This window comes from Eriocheir sinensis, chromosome 66 (assembly GCF_024679095.1).
Source record: "Eriocheir sinensis breed Jianghai 21 chromosome 66, ASM2467909v1, whole genome shotgun sequence".
NCBI lineage: Eukaryota > Metazoa > Arthropoda > Malacostraca > Decapoda > Varunidae > Eriocheir > Eriocheir sinensis.
The window spans coordinates 534,022-547,819 of NC_066574.1; the positions used below are offsets into that span (position 1 = coordinate 534,022).

At 40.8% G+C, this 13,798-nt stretch overlaps 1 protein-coding gene across 1 annotated transcript in view; it reads left to right on the top strand.

Moving 5' to 3' along the window:
* Nucleotides 1-13,798, top strand: part of LOC126987679 (putative protein kinase C delta type homolog) — a 158,699-nt gene that overhangs the window by 19,567 nt on the left and 125,334 nt on the right. The window lies entirely within an intron of this gene.

The following is a 13,798-nucleotide window of genomic DNA, read 5'->3' on the forward strand; positions in this document are numbered from 1 at the left end:
CCTAAAAACTAAGTAGATATAAGGGATTAAACGGAAAAAAATAGCCTACTAATTATTATTAATAATTAACTATCAAGGTTATAATTCCTCACATATTTGATTACAATAATCAGCCTACTAGAGCTTTTTCTGCTCTTTCCAATGGTGTCCTCTGAATTATAGTACCTTAAAAACTGAGCAAGATATAAGGTAATATGTTAAAAACAAATAGCTTGCGAATTATTTGAAATAATAATTATTATTGTATTAATTCGTCACACACTTTATTTTAATAGCCAGCCTAATAAAGGTGTGTCTGCTCTTCCCAATGGTGTCTTCAGAATTTTCGTATCAAAAAATCATTGAGATAAATGGAAATATTTCTTTAAAAATAGCCTAATTATTATTTGTAATAATTATTATTACTATAATGATTATATGTAAATATTATTTGAATAGCCATCCTAATGGACAATGTTCTGCTCTTTCCAACTGTAGTTTCAGAATTTTAGTATCTTGAATGGTAATCGAGATATAGTGAAATGTATAAAGAAATTTATCATTACAAAAATTACAACTCGCTTTAATTTTTTTATCTTATGTCACCGATTTGATTTTAATAGTCAGTCTGGTATCATTTTGGCTGCTCTTTCCAATGTTGGTCTCAGAATTTTTCTATCTTTATTAGATAATGACGAAAGAATTCAAACGGACATTTTGCCATGTTGCATACAGGTTAAAGCTCCCTTCGGTCGCAAAAAAAAATTGCTACATACAAAATATTGAACAGATGGTAGCAACCTCTAAAATGCCTTCAATTGTGCTGAAATTCTGCACAGAAAGTTTTTACACTAAATTAAACCAAATTAGAATGTCTTAAAAAATTCGAGATAATTTTTTTTTGCATCACCCTAATATATATATATATATATATATATATATATATATATATATATATATATATATATATATATATATATATATATATATATATATATATATATATATATATATATATATATATATATATATATATATATATATATTCATAATAAAACTTGACCTTTTACGGGTATTTTATGGTTAAATGAAGTAGCGTATCCCTATCTTAAAAAAAAGTGGCCATCTGCTACTACTACTTATTTAACAATTAGTACGGCAGACAATATACATGGATCTTACACAAGCTTACACTACAAAAATATACATTTTATATACACTCATGACCGTTATCCTGTCATCATGACTATATATATATATATATATATATATATATATATATATATATATATATATATATATATATATATATATATATATATATATATATATATATATATATATATATATATATATATATATATATATATATATATATATATACATATATATATATATATATATATATATAGATATATATATATATATATATATATATATATATATATATATATATATATATATATATATATATATAAAAACACACAAACGTCACAAACTAAAATCATTATTTTCGATATGTTTCACCACCCCTATTATTGTCACCCCTATCATCACCATAATTACCATCGTCATCACCATCATATTAGTAGCTTGATCATCTCCAATATCAACTTTGGCACCTCTGCTATAGTCACCAGCTCTATCATCAACAACATCAGTATCATCATTGTTAAGGTCGGCCTCTCCGTTAGTCACTTTTATCATAATTTCCACGATCTCCCTCACCGCCACTCCCACGTCTACCATCTCAAGTTTTTCTGTTTTGAACCATTCAATTTTGAACCACTCGGCTGCATACCCGATCCAATCATTGCTCTCTTCCTTTTCGTCGTCCTCCTCCTCCTCCTGCTGCTCTGCAAGCAAATTTCAATAGATGTCTCTTCGGTGCCGTTGCGAGAGTGCACGCAAATAAAAACGTTATAATATCAAAGAACGGATAGACAGTTAGGTCGGTCGAAAATGTACGTAATGTGCCCAAAACAGCGATACCACTAAGGAGAGGAAAAAGGTGGGCCGTGCTGTTTTGATCAGAAGAGGGTAATGGAGGAGAGAAGGCATAGAGAGTGGAGCTGGAAGATAAGTGGAAGCAGAAGAATCAATTCAAACTAAAGGGGAGGGAGATGGTGTGAAGTGGAGGGGGAAAGAGGAGCGAGAAAGGAAAATACTAGTAGAGAAGCAGAAAACAAAATATGAGACAGGAGAAAAAATAGAAGTAAGAAGAGAATAATGATATATTATGAGAGAAGAGGAGGCGCGTTTGTGCCGAGGATTCCTATAGAACAAATTAAAGCACTTGCTCTATAAAAGTGCGGGACCATTCAATTCACTCCTGGAGCAACAAAGTAGATTTCAATGTGAAATTCAAAAGAGTTGAACGTTTTTACATTATCTACTTATGTAGAAAAGTTGTTCCAGTGACTGATGACTGTTTGGGAAAAAATAATCTGGCGATGTCATAACTGCATCCTCGCCCTTGAATAACGGTTTGATCGATATTTTTAGTTTTCGGGTTAGTTTGGAGATCAAATAACCTAGGGTGAAAGACGCTTCTGAAATCGTTTAGGCATTTGAAGACCCGTTTCAAATCACCTCATAGTTGTAACTATTCTAATGTGATGAAGAATCGCTTGAGTCATTCCTCATACGGCTATTCCCTCAACAACGGTATTAATTTCGTAGCTCGCCACTGCGCTGTCACGTAGCTCGGCTTCCTTCCTTTAATTAGGGAACCACAATAGAGTATTTTCGATTGACGTCACGCCGCGGTGTATTATGGGAGCGTGAGACCAAAACAAACTTGGTCACCATGGAAATGCCGACTGGCGACTGATGCGAGGACGGGTTGTCTCACGGAGACTATCACTATAGTAACCAGTCATCACTAACTTTATAGTCCTAAGGCAATGGTTGCTTGTAATGAATATGCCTAGATGACTGGCAGGCAGAGAAAAAAAAAGTAAGGAATTTTGATCGAGGTTAACCAGTAATAGGCCTTTTTCTCTAAAGCATGACCTATTCTAAGCTCCAGGTAATAGTAAATAATAAATAAGTGGACGGCATCATTTTGAGGTTTCCCACCTATATTAACCAAAGCTGTCTCTTGTCTTGTCTTTAAGTTTTACTCCTTTAATAAGGGGACAGGGCCTTTGCACAAAGGCGGCCCTGTAAGGGGGGGCGAGCAATTCAAAACTCGGGGCGGTTATAGGGACGCCTCCGCCGCCGCCACACCCACGGGTATCAGCCGGCGAGCAGCGACGGAGACACGGGCCCCCCGGGCAGGCGCCCAGTAGCAGGACCCGGGATCCATACTTATAAAGCTAACACTTAGTCTCAGGCTCGTCTTAAGAGCCCAAAACGGCCCTGTGGAGTCCTATATCCTGGGTGTTAATCTGAGACGCGGCGCGAGTAGCAAAAGTTGGTCCCGGGCGGGCATAAATCCTGGTTCTTCGTCTGAGGCAACGACCTTCAAATGTAAACATTACCGGGTGTTGCCAGACAGCCAGCGTGCCTCATTAAATCGTTTTACATTCAAACGCTCACTATAGTCTTACAAAACCTTATTATTATGGATATGATGTACTTCTATTCAATACTTTCACCATTTTAAGGTATCTTACCCATTAGTTTTCATATGAGATAACTGATCTCGCCGTTGTTAGCAACTTTACTTTCCCCACTACCCGTGGCGGCTGGAGCCCCAGCTAGGGTGCACACTCACCTCTGAGACGAGACATAAGTCAAACCCCTTACTTCTTTATAAGTATGGGCCCAGGTGAGCATCCAGACGGTCAACTTAACCGGCGGACCGGAAGGGCGGGCCGAGCTGCTCACCCGAGGAGGACTGGCGTGTCTCTGAACCAAAGCTGTGCCTCAACATTGCCTGGACGGTTGCAGCCTTAAAATGTGGACACTGCCTCTTATTTTTTGTAGTTTTGACCTTTATATAATTTTGAACAGGTGTGTAATACTAAATCTTCCTTAATTATGTGCAGTGATATTATCTACAGCTCCCGAGCTGTTTGTTGCAATTTTTTACTATACTATAACATAGGCTACTATAATCATAACAAACCTGACCTTTCATAACTAATATGAATCATGAAACTACTCTACAACAGAAACATTATTATGATTATTATTTTGTTTTTTTTTTGCGTCGTGGCCTATTGCGCCGGTAGGCTTCTTTCCGGTGGATCCTGATGGTCGGCCCAAGGCTTCTTCCCGGTGAGGCCTGATGGTCGGCCCAGCCCGTTCTGGCGCAGGCGAGTGTTTATAGTGGCGCCATCTTGCATTGGCTCATGCTGCCCCCCCGAAGCTCATCTTTAATCCTAGAATCTAGAGTCCGGGTTGATAGGTGGTCTTCTGGACTGCATGTGGGTAGTTTTAAGCCACTCGGCGGCGGCTGAAAAATCCCAGCTTGGCGGCACCGGGCGGGGATTAAACTCGCATCGTCCTGAACGCGGCGCCGTCACGCTATCCATTCGGCCTCCGCCTCCCCCAGTAAAATAAGATGATCAAAATGTATGACGAAGAATACGTGCATCCAGTCATGTCCTGCCTCAGCCGATGACTGGCTGACGTGGAGAACTCGCTGTATCACACACTTCCTTCACCTAACAACCACTTGTGAAAATGTTGTAAGTCTGCGGACTCTTGTACGACTTAATGTTGTTCATGTTGTAGTCGGGGTGGGTAAATAAACCAAAAAATAGCAGATATGTTTAGCAGCGCCTCCTATTTGAACACATTTATTCCTTTTCGATGGCTTATGGATCTTGATTAACACGTGTAGTTTTAATTTATGTTCATATATCACCCTGTCCACCACAAAACGTGAATATTAGTATCGAAAGTACTTAATTGGGGCTGAAAACTAAGGACGTCCGTAGGCAAGTCCGAGCTGGAGGTCTCACGGCCGACCACGTGAAGACTTTGTCTACTAAAATGACATCACGAGACCACGTCATCGAAAATACTCTTATTCCACTGAGTATTTCAGGTTATGTCTCACCAATGAATTGTACAGGTATACTGTTACTTCCGGTGTATTACTTTCAAAGTTCCTCGCTATGAACCCGATCGTGGTATTATTATTTTACACGCATATTTACAGTTCTTTGCATATTTCAAGTTATCGCTAATTGTAACACGAAGATCCGATTCCACAAGTACGCCCTGTAGAGGTTTCTACTCATGTTGTATGTATGTTTACTGTTTCTGAAATATAAGACAAATTTACATTTCTTTAGGATTAGAAAATTTTGAAAAAGAATTTTACATTTCTTTAGATCAAAAAGCCAATGGCACTCCTCTGACCAACGTTGCCACGTTGTCGTACTCACGATCAAGAGAATAGACCAGGTCTTTTCATGCGCAGGTTTTGACGTCATCAGCAGTATGACAGAGAGAAGGCGGAAAATAATAAGGAAAACGATAGATATTTCATGGGATATTGAAACATTTCAGTTTCCGTGTGTGTGTGTGTGTGTGTGTGTGTGTGTGTGTGTGTGTGTGTGTGTGTGTGTGTGTGTGTGTGTGTGTGTCACTCACTCACTCACTTTCACACTCACTCACACTCTCACACTCACACATGCACGCACACACTCACTCACTCGCTCTCACACTCACACTCACACTCTCACACTCACATTCTCACACATTCACACTCACACTCACACTTTCACACTCACTCACACTCACTCACACTTACACTCATTCGCTCACAGTCTCTCTCTCTCTCTCTCTCTCTCTCTCTCTCTCTCTCTCTCTCTCTCTCTCTCTCTCTCTCTCTCTCTCTCTCTCTCTCTCTCTCTATATATATATATATATATATATATATATATATATATATATATATATATATATATATATATATATAGAGAGAGAGAGAGAGAGAGAGAGAGAGAGAGAGAGAGAGAGAGAGCATGTGTGTGTGTGTGTGTGTGTGTGTGTGTGTGTAATGAACCTTTCTATCCAAGTATTTTTTGACATAATCTTACTCGCCGGAATCATCCTCTATTGAACAGTTCTCCTGTCCACCCTGACACCCTCTGTAACACTTTATTGTCTTCTACCCAGTCTTTTCTTACCCCTAGCTGTCCATCAATTGTGTGACTGCTTCAGTTCCTTAATACTAAATATTAAAGTCACCCATCGACATCAAAGAAAATGGAGCACACGGAATGCGTCTACACCTGTGGTCAGGTGAGGACTGGTGGGTGTAGGTTTTAGTCGAAGCAGACTGAGGGGCTGCAGGTGACGTCAATGCGCAGAAGAGAATTCTGGTACGAGGTTGAGAAGACCAGGTATATTCTGTTGATCTTGGTCGTACTCTGCCTCTTACGTTTGCCGATTTCCGACCCCAAAAAAGCTTTCATCACCCAAATGACTGCCTTCATATATGGTTATCATTTAATTGGTTAATTATTGATTGTTCTTGGCAACAGTTATGGACCAGACACCGGTAAATACGCGGCTCTTGAGTACGATAATCTGGCAACGGTGCCTCTGACTACTATATAATATTGCAAAAGTAATTTTCGATGACTTTGCAGTGGGCCCACTTTTACATCATCATAAAATTTTGAGGAGGGGACTTTTAGTAATGTTTTTTTTTTTAAGTCGTTTGTGTATATGATAAATTTAATGGATTTCAGAACTGACCCTTGCTTTAATCCGTTGATGACAGGGAGCCTTAAAATCTCGCACTATACATTTTTCGAATGAAAGTAATTTTTATATTTTATCTATCTCTGTAAGGTAAGTTCCAGAGTAATGGCTACTACTTTCGGTTCTTCTACTTTCGCATGTACACATATTTCGTCCCGTTTCAGTATTCACCTACGCGAGTTTGTGTGCATAATATATATGTCACACTTGTTTTCGACACTGCGAATTACAGTAGTTTGTTTGCCTGGAATGTTTCTTGTCACGTCCCTTTCTATGTGTCGGTCTACGCAAAAATTTCACTGATTAAGAGCTGCTTGTACCCCTCCCTCTCATGCAGCATTATTTTTTTTCTATGAGTAAAGTACAACTGCCGTGTTCAGGAACCTCCCGGAACGTAACGATCTGACTTCACACAAAAGTTAAGTGTGTCGCCACGTAATAAGTTTCGAAGTGATTCAAAGCTCTTAGTGCTGATATCAAGCACTGGGGAGTCATTGGCTGAGTGGTCAGCGTGCGGGCGTGATGTCTCGGAGATCGTGGGTTCGTCTCCCCCGCCGCTACAAGCTGACAATTTTCAATCTTCGCCGAGTGGCCTACGACCACCCCTAAGATGTCCTGAAGATCACTTATCAACCCGAACTTCAGATAAATACTAATGACGATCAGAGATGACTTCCGGGGAGCAGAATGAGCCAACTAAGATGGCGCCACTTTAAAACATTTGCCTGCGCTATTACGGGTTGAGGCCGACGAACAGGTCCCATCAAAAGAGACTACTGGCGCTATAGTCGGAACATAAAAAAATATATATATATATATATATATATATATATATATATATATATATATATATATATATATAGAGAGAGAGAGAGAGAGAGAGAGAGAGAGAGAGAGAGAGAGAGAGAGAGAGATTTACATAGATTTACATAGAAAATCAGACCACACAGACCCCATGGTCCAGACTAGGTGGTCTGTCCTTAAACCTAAGTGATTCTACATTAATCAGAAGGCTCCAAAACGATGCATTTCAACTCTAGTTGATATTAAGTTGATGGAAGTGACGGTCGAGCTTGTTTTTGAAGGAGTCAATCGTGTTACACTGGACCACTGACGGTGGGAGCTTATTCCATTCTCGCACTACAACGTTAGTGAAGAAAAATTTGGTGCAGTCTGAATTTACTTGTCTACATTTGAGTTTTACGCCATTGTTCCTCGTACGCAAAGTGTCATCGATCATAAACAATGTTGATCTGTCTACATTCGTGAAACCATTAAGTATTTTAAAACATTCGATCAGTTTTCCTCGGAGGCGACGTTTCTCAAGAGAGAACATGTTAAGGGTAGAAAGTCTTTCTTCGTAAGATTTGTTGCGCAAGGAAGGGATCATTTTTGTTGCCCGACGCTGAACACCTAATTTAGCAATGTCCTTTGCATGGTGGGGAGACCAAAACTGTACCGCATATTCCAAGTGGGGTCTGACTAAACTATTGTAGAGTGGAAGTATTACATCTTTATTCTTGAATAAAAAGTTTCTTTTAATGAAGCCCAACATTCTGTTCGCTTTATTTGCTGCATCGATGCAGTGCTGTGAGAATTTGAGGTTTGTCGTGATTTTGACCCCCAAGTCCTTAACGCATTGAACGCTTTTGAGTTTAACGCCGCGCATTTCGTAATCGAACTTCTTATTCCTTGTTTCAACTTGAATGACCTGGCACTTGTCTACGTTAAAGGGCATTTCCCATCTATCAGACCAAGCTGAAATTTTGTGCAAATCCTCTTGGAGGCTTTGCCTGTCTTCGTCAGTGTGAACCGAGTTATCAATCTTTGTGTCGTCTGCAAATTTACTAATGCGATTATTGAGTCCGACATCCACATCGTTGATGTAAATAATGAAGAGCACTGGGCCAAGAACCGAACCCTGAGGGACGCCACTAGTGACCGGCGCCCACTCTGAGTTAAATCCGTCAATCACCACTCTTTGTTGTCTGTTGCTCAACCAATTCGCGATCCATTGGTGTACTTGACCATCAATAACTATTTGCTTTAATTTGTTAAGTAATTTATGATGTGGGACTTTATCAAACGGTTTCTGGAAATCAAGATAGACTACGTCCAGTGATTTGTTTACGTCATAAACAGTGAAGAGGTCGTTATAAAAGGTTAATAGGTTTGATAGACAGGATCTTTTGTTACGGAAGCCGTGTTGTGAGTTCCAAATTAATGAGTGGCTTTCAAGGTAACTCACAATTTTGTCTCTAATTATGCTCTCAAGTAGCTTACCTACAACCGAAGTTAGACTAATGGACCTGTAATTACCTGGTACTTTTTTGTCTCCTTTCTTAAAAATCGGTGTCACGTTAGCCTTTTTCCAATCTGAAGGGACGATGCCTTGTCGCAAGGACATATTGAATACGGTTGTGAGGCAGGAGACTATTTCGCTCTTTGTTTCTTTGAGCAGAGTAGGATATACTTTGTCAGGTCCAGGACTTTTATTTGTTTTAAGTGATTTGAGGGCTTTAAGGATTTCATCGGTTGTTATTTCAAAGTTAGGCAATGCATGCTCGGGATTTACATTAGTACTGGTGTTGGTGGTAGTGGTGGGAGGACTGTTAGTATTAAACACCGAGGAAAAGTAATTGTTTAATAGGTTTGCAACGTGTTGGCTGTCAGTCACTAGTGCACCATCGCTGTTTGTTAGGGGTCCAATTCCACTTCTGATCGGCTTTCTGTTGTTTATGTAACTGAAGGAGGATTTCGGATTATTTTTACAGTTGGCCGGAATAGTTTCTTCGTATCTACGCTTTGCCTGACATACTAATCTTTCTACTCGTCGCCTGGCATCATGGTAAAGTCTGATGTTTTTGGGCGTGCTTTGCTCCTTCTTTAGCCTGTAAAACAATTTTCCCTCCTTGACTGAGTGTTTAATATCGCTGTTAAACCAAGGTAGGCTTTTATTAGTGTTACTTCGCTTCTCACACAAAGGGACGAATGTGTTCTGCTGAGTGAATAAATGATTTTTAAAGCTTAGCCAGGCGTCCTCTACATTACCGTCATCTGATAGTTGCATTTCTATTAGTTTTCGTCGGATTTCTACGACGTTAACTCTTTTGAAATCGGGCACCTTTACTTTATTTTCAGTCACTGATGTTTGAGCTCTAATGTCGACGCGGACTAATTTATGATCGCAAGAACCGAGGTGTTCTCCTACCGTGACATTACTGACTAAGTTATATTGGGTCGTTATAATAAGGTCAAGTATGTTATTTTGTCGAGTTGGTTCAGAAACCATTTGGCTTAGATAATTTTCTTCTAAAAATTCAATCATTCTATGTGACTCGCCTTCTGTACCTGACAGTGTCGCCCAGTCGATATGGGGGAGGTTAAAGTCTCCTAATATCAGTGAATCGCTGTTATTAAGTGACTGCCTTAAAACGCTGTACATTTCAAGATCGGCATCGAGTGATTCCTCCGGAGGCCTGTAGGTGACAGATATATTTAAATTGACCTTTGCAATGTTTACTCACACGCACAAATGTTCAACGTTACTGTCTCCTGGTGTTCTGTCAGTGGGTTGCAAATAGCTTTTGACATAAAAGGGCGACACCACCACCTCTACGGTTTACACCATCTTTGTTGAAGAGTCTGTTGCCATCTATGTTGTATTCTGTACTTAAATCAATATTTGTGGTGTCGATAAATGTTTCGGTTATAGCAATTACGTCAAAATTTTCTGTCAGAGCAAGACATCTCAGTTCATCAAACTTGTTTCTTAGGCTACGCGCATTGAAACTAAGGACTCTTAGGTTATCTTGAGGCTTGGTAATAGAGGTGGAGGTAGTGGCGGTTTCAAGGTTACGAGTTTGCTGCGATGAATGCTGTCTATTTACACGGGCGGGGTAGAGGGACGTGGCTGAGGGTCGTTTTTTGATCGGGTGTCACGTACTGCGTCGTTGAGGAGCCTTCCGAATCTGGCTTCCCCGATGGGGGACAGATGTATTCCGTCCCTGTGGAAGAGTTTACTCTGGCCGTAGAAATTGTCCCAGGCGTTAAAGAACTCAACGTCAAACTCTCCGCAAAGAGTCTGTAAGCGGTTGTTGAGGCTGAAGGCCTTACTGAAGAAGTCGCTCTCATCCCACGTCCGTGGTAGAATTCCTGAAATCAAAATATTAGGGGATTTAGACTTATACTGCTGGATGAGCCTACGGTACTTGTCCAGCAGTTCCTCAGACCGGGTCGTGGTGACGTCGTTTGTACCTGTATGGAGAACAAAGAATGAATCATTAGAAGCCTCAGCGGAGACCTCGTCCAGGGCAGCTGTGATGTCATCAACTCCAGCTCCGGGATAACAGTAGTTACGCCTACAGCGGGGGACTCTTCCACAGAATTCAACCACCTGATGGCGAATCATAGAGTCACCGACCAAGAAGGTGCTCTGCTCGTCGTCCTCCTCCTCCAGTATGGCAAATCTGTTGTAGCAATGGGTAGGATAAATGGCTCTAGGGGCGGGTCTGGCTCCTTCTCTCACGGGAGTGAAGCCTTCAGCGTCAGGTGCAGCTATACCGCTCCCCTGTGACGTGTCTTCTTCGGAAGGTGGCTGGGCATCGAGAGCAGGTGCGGAGGGTGATGAGGCGTCACTTGCAGCAGGGGCGACGATGTTGGCCTGGATAAACTCCTGCAAGGTTTCAACAGTACTTGTTAGTTCGGTGATCTTCTTCTCGCCAGCCGTCAGCCTTTCGTCCTGTTGAAGGAGTCTCGTTTCCATCTGCTGTGTCAACAGGCAGATCTTGCAGACGGTCGATCGTCCTGAGAAGAAATGGCCAGAGAAGTTTCCTGTGCAAGTCGAGCATTTCTTTAGCGCCATCTTGGTAAGGAGGAGAGAGCAAGTGAGTAGTGTTTATCTATTTATTTGCTTTTCTCTTTCTTTTTCGTAGGGCAGAGGGACGCGCGCGTGAATAAGCGAGAATAAGTGTGAGAGAGAGAGAGAGAGAGAGAGTAGGAGGAGATGGGACGGGAGGGAGGTAGAGGGCGAAGGACAGGGCGGGAGCGAGAGAGGGGGGGAACGAGATCGGGAGTGAGGAAGGCGAGAGAGAGAGGGGCAGGTGGGGGGTAGTTATGTGAGAGAGAGAGAGAGAGAGAGACTGATTGATTTATTGATTATCTTTATTGTTGGTTCACAGACAATTGGACGAAGTAGGTTTCTAGGTTCACTCATCACCACGTCTTTTCACACGTACAAAAACTATGTCCATTCATTAAAACAAATTCCAACAACAATTACAGTGAAAAAACAATATTCCAAACTCAACATATAATTTACCAAAATGCATAAAATCATGCAAAAATACAAATAAGCCTCACAGAAACACGATTCATAAGCTACAAAAGTAAAATCCCTAACAAAATTTCATTAAATAATTCCATCATTTATCGAGGTGGAGCAAAATCCTTACACTTCTTTAATATTTCTTCCACTACACCATTCTGCAACATCCATATAATCTGTTGAGTCACATCATCAATATTGTCGTTTTGAAATTCTTCCACACAAGAACACCTCAGTACATAATGCTCTAAAGTGTGACCATTTTCATCTCCACACACCCTGCACCTTGCCTCCTCTATAGTGAACATGTCGTTGTACTGCCAATAATATTTGTAACCTAACCTCATCTTCATCTTCACCGCGTCAATTCTTGGGCCATCTCTTCCATAGGTAACAGCAACACGATCGCTGACCGTATCATAATGTTGAAATGTACCACTGCTGACGTGTTCCCTCATCATCCTAATTCTGTCAATACAATACTGCTCTTTCCGAACTATGTTTCTTACTTGTCGAATAGACAAGTGGCATATCACATCAATTTCATCTCTCTCAGCACCACACTTAGCCAGCACATCTGCCTTCTCATTTTGGGGAATGCCAACATGAGATGGTATCCAGTAAAATGTGACTTTGATTCTTTTCAAAAGAGCTTTACATAACAATACTATTTCTGCATACACAGGTCGCCTACTATTTAGTGAGTCTAATGCTGCTCTGCTGTCCACAAGCATGCATGCATCCTCACCTTTACTTTGCACTTTACAAAGAGCAACATAAATACCATACAGTTCAGCCTGGGTGGATGATACACCATCAGACAATCGAAGAGCTGCTGTACTCTCACACTTTTCCTCGCATCCGTTATATTCCCACATTAGCACACCACGGCCAGCTCGTCCATCCTCACTCACTGACCCATTACAAAAGACATGTATGCTATTTTCCTTATTAAAGCCCTTCATCCATTTATAAACCTCGATCATGTCTCCACGCACCCTTCGCCTTTCTAGAGAATGCAAGTTTAACTGCTTGAGTCTTTCCTCGTATGGCAAGTTTCTCAACCCCTGAATCATCTTAGTCATCCTCCTCTGCACCGATTCTAACATTTTTATATCCATTCTATAGTAAGGTGACCAGAACTGAACCGCATAGTCAAGATGAGGTCTAACTAATGCTAAATATAGTTTGAGGAAGACTTCGGGGCTTCTGTTGCTTACGCTCCTTGAAATAAATCCCAGTACCCTATTAGCTCGATTTCTAGCTTGAATGCATTGTGCCCTTGGACGGAGATCAGAGCTCACTAAGACCCTTAAATCCCTCTCGCACCCAGACCTGCTTATGAGAGTGTCATTTAAGCAATAGTTATGTGAGGGGTTGTTCCTACCTACACTCAGAATACTGCACTTCCCTACATTGAACTCCATCTGCCATTTATCCGCCCAGTCATACAATCTGTTGAGTTCACCTTGGAGAATACTAGCGTCCTGATCCGACTCAATTACTCTACCGATCTTGGTATCATCTGCAAATTTACTAACATCACTACTAATTCCTGTATATAAGTCATTGATATAAATAATAAACAAAAGTGGACCTAATACCGAACCTTGTGGGACCCCACTCGTAACACATCCCCAGTCAGATCTTTTACCATTGATTTGCACTCTTTGCTTCCTATTGCTAAGCCACGCCTTGACCCAGTTCAAAACTTTACCCTCTACTCCGTGAGCCTGTAATTTAAGCAACAGTCGTTGGTGAGGAACGGCAAGTAATGCCATCACAGCTGCACACTTAGCCGTAATGCGAAGCGTAGGTGTA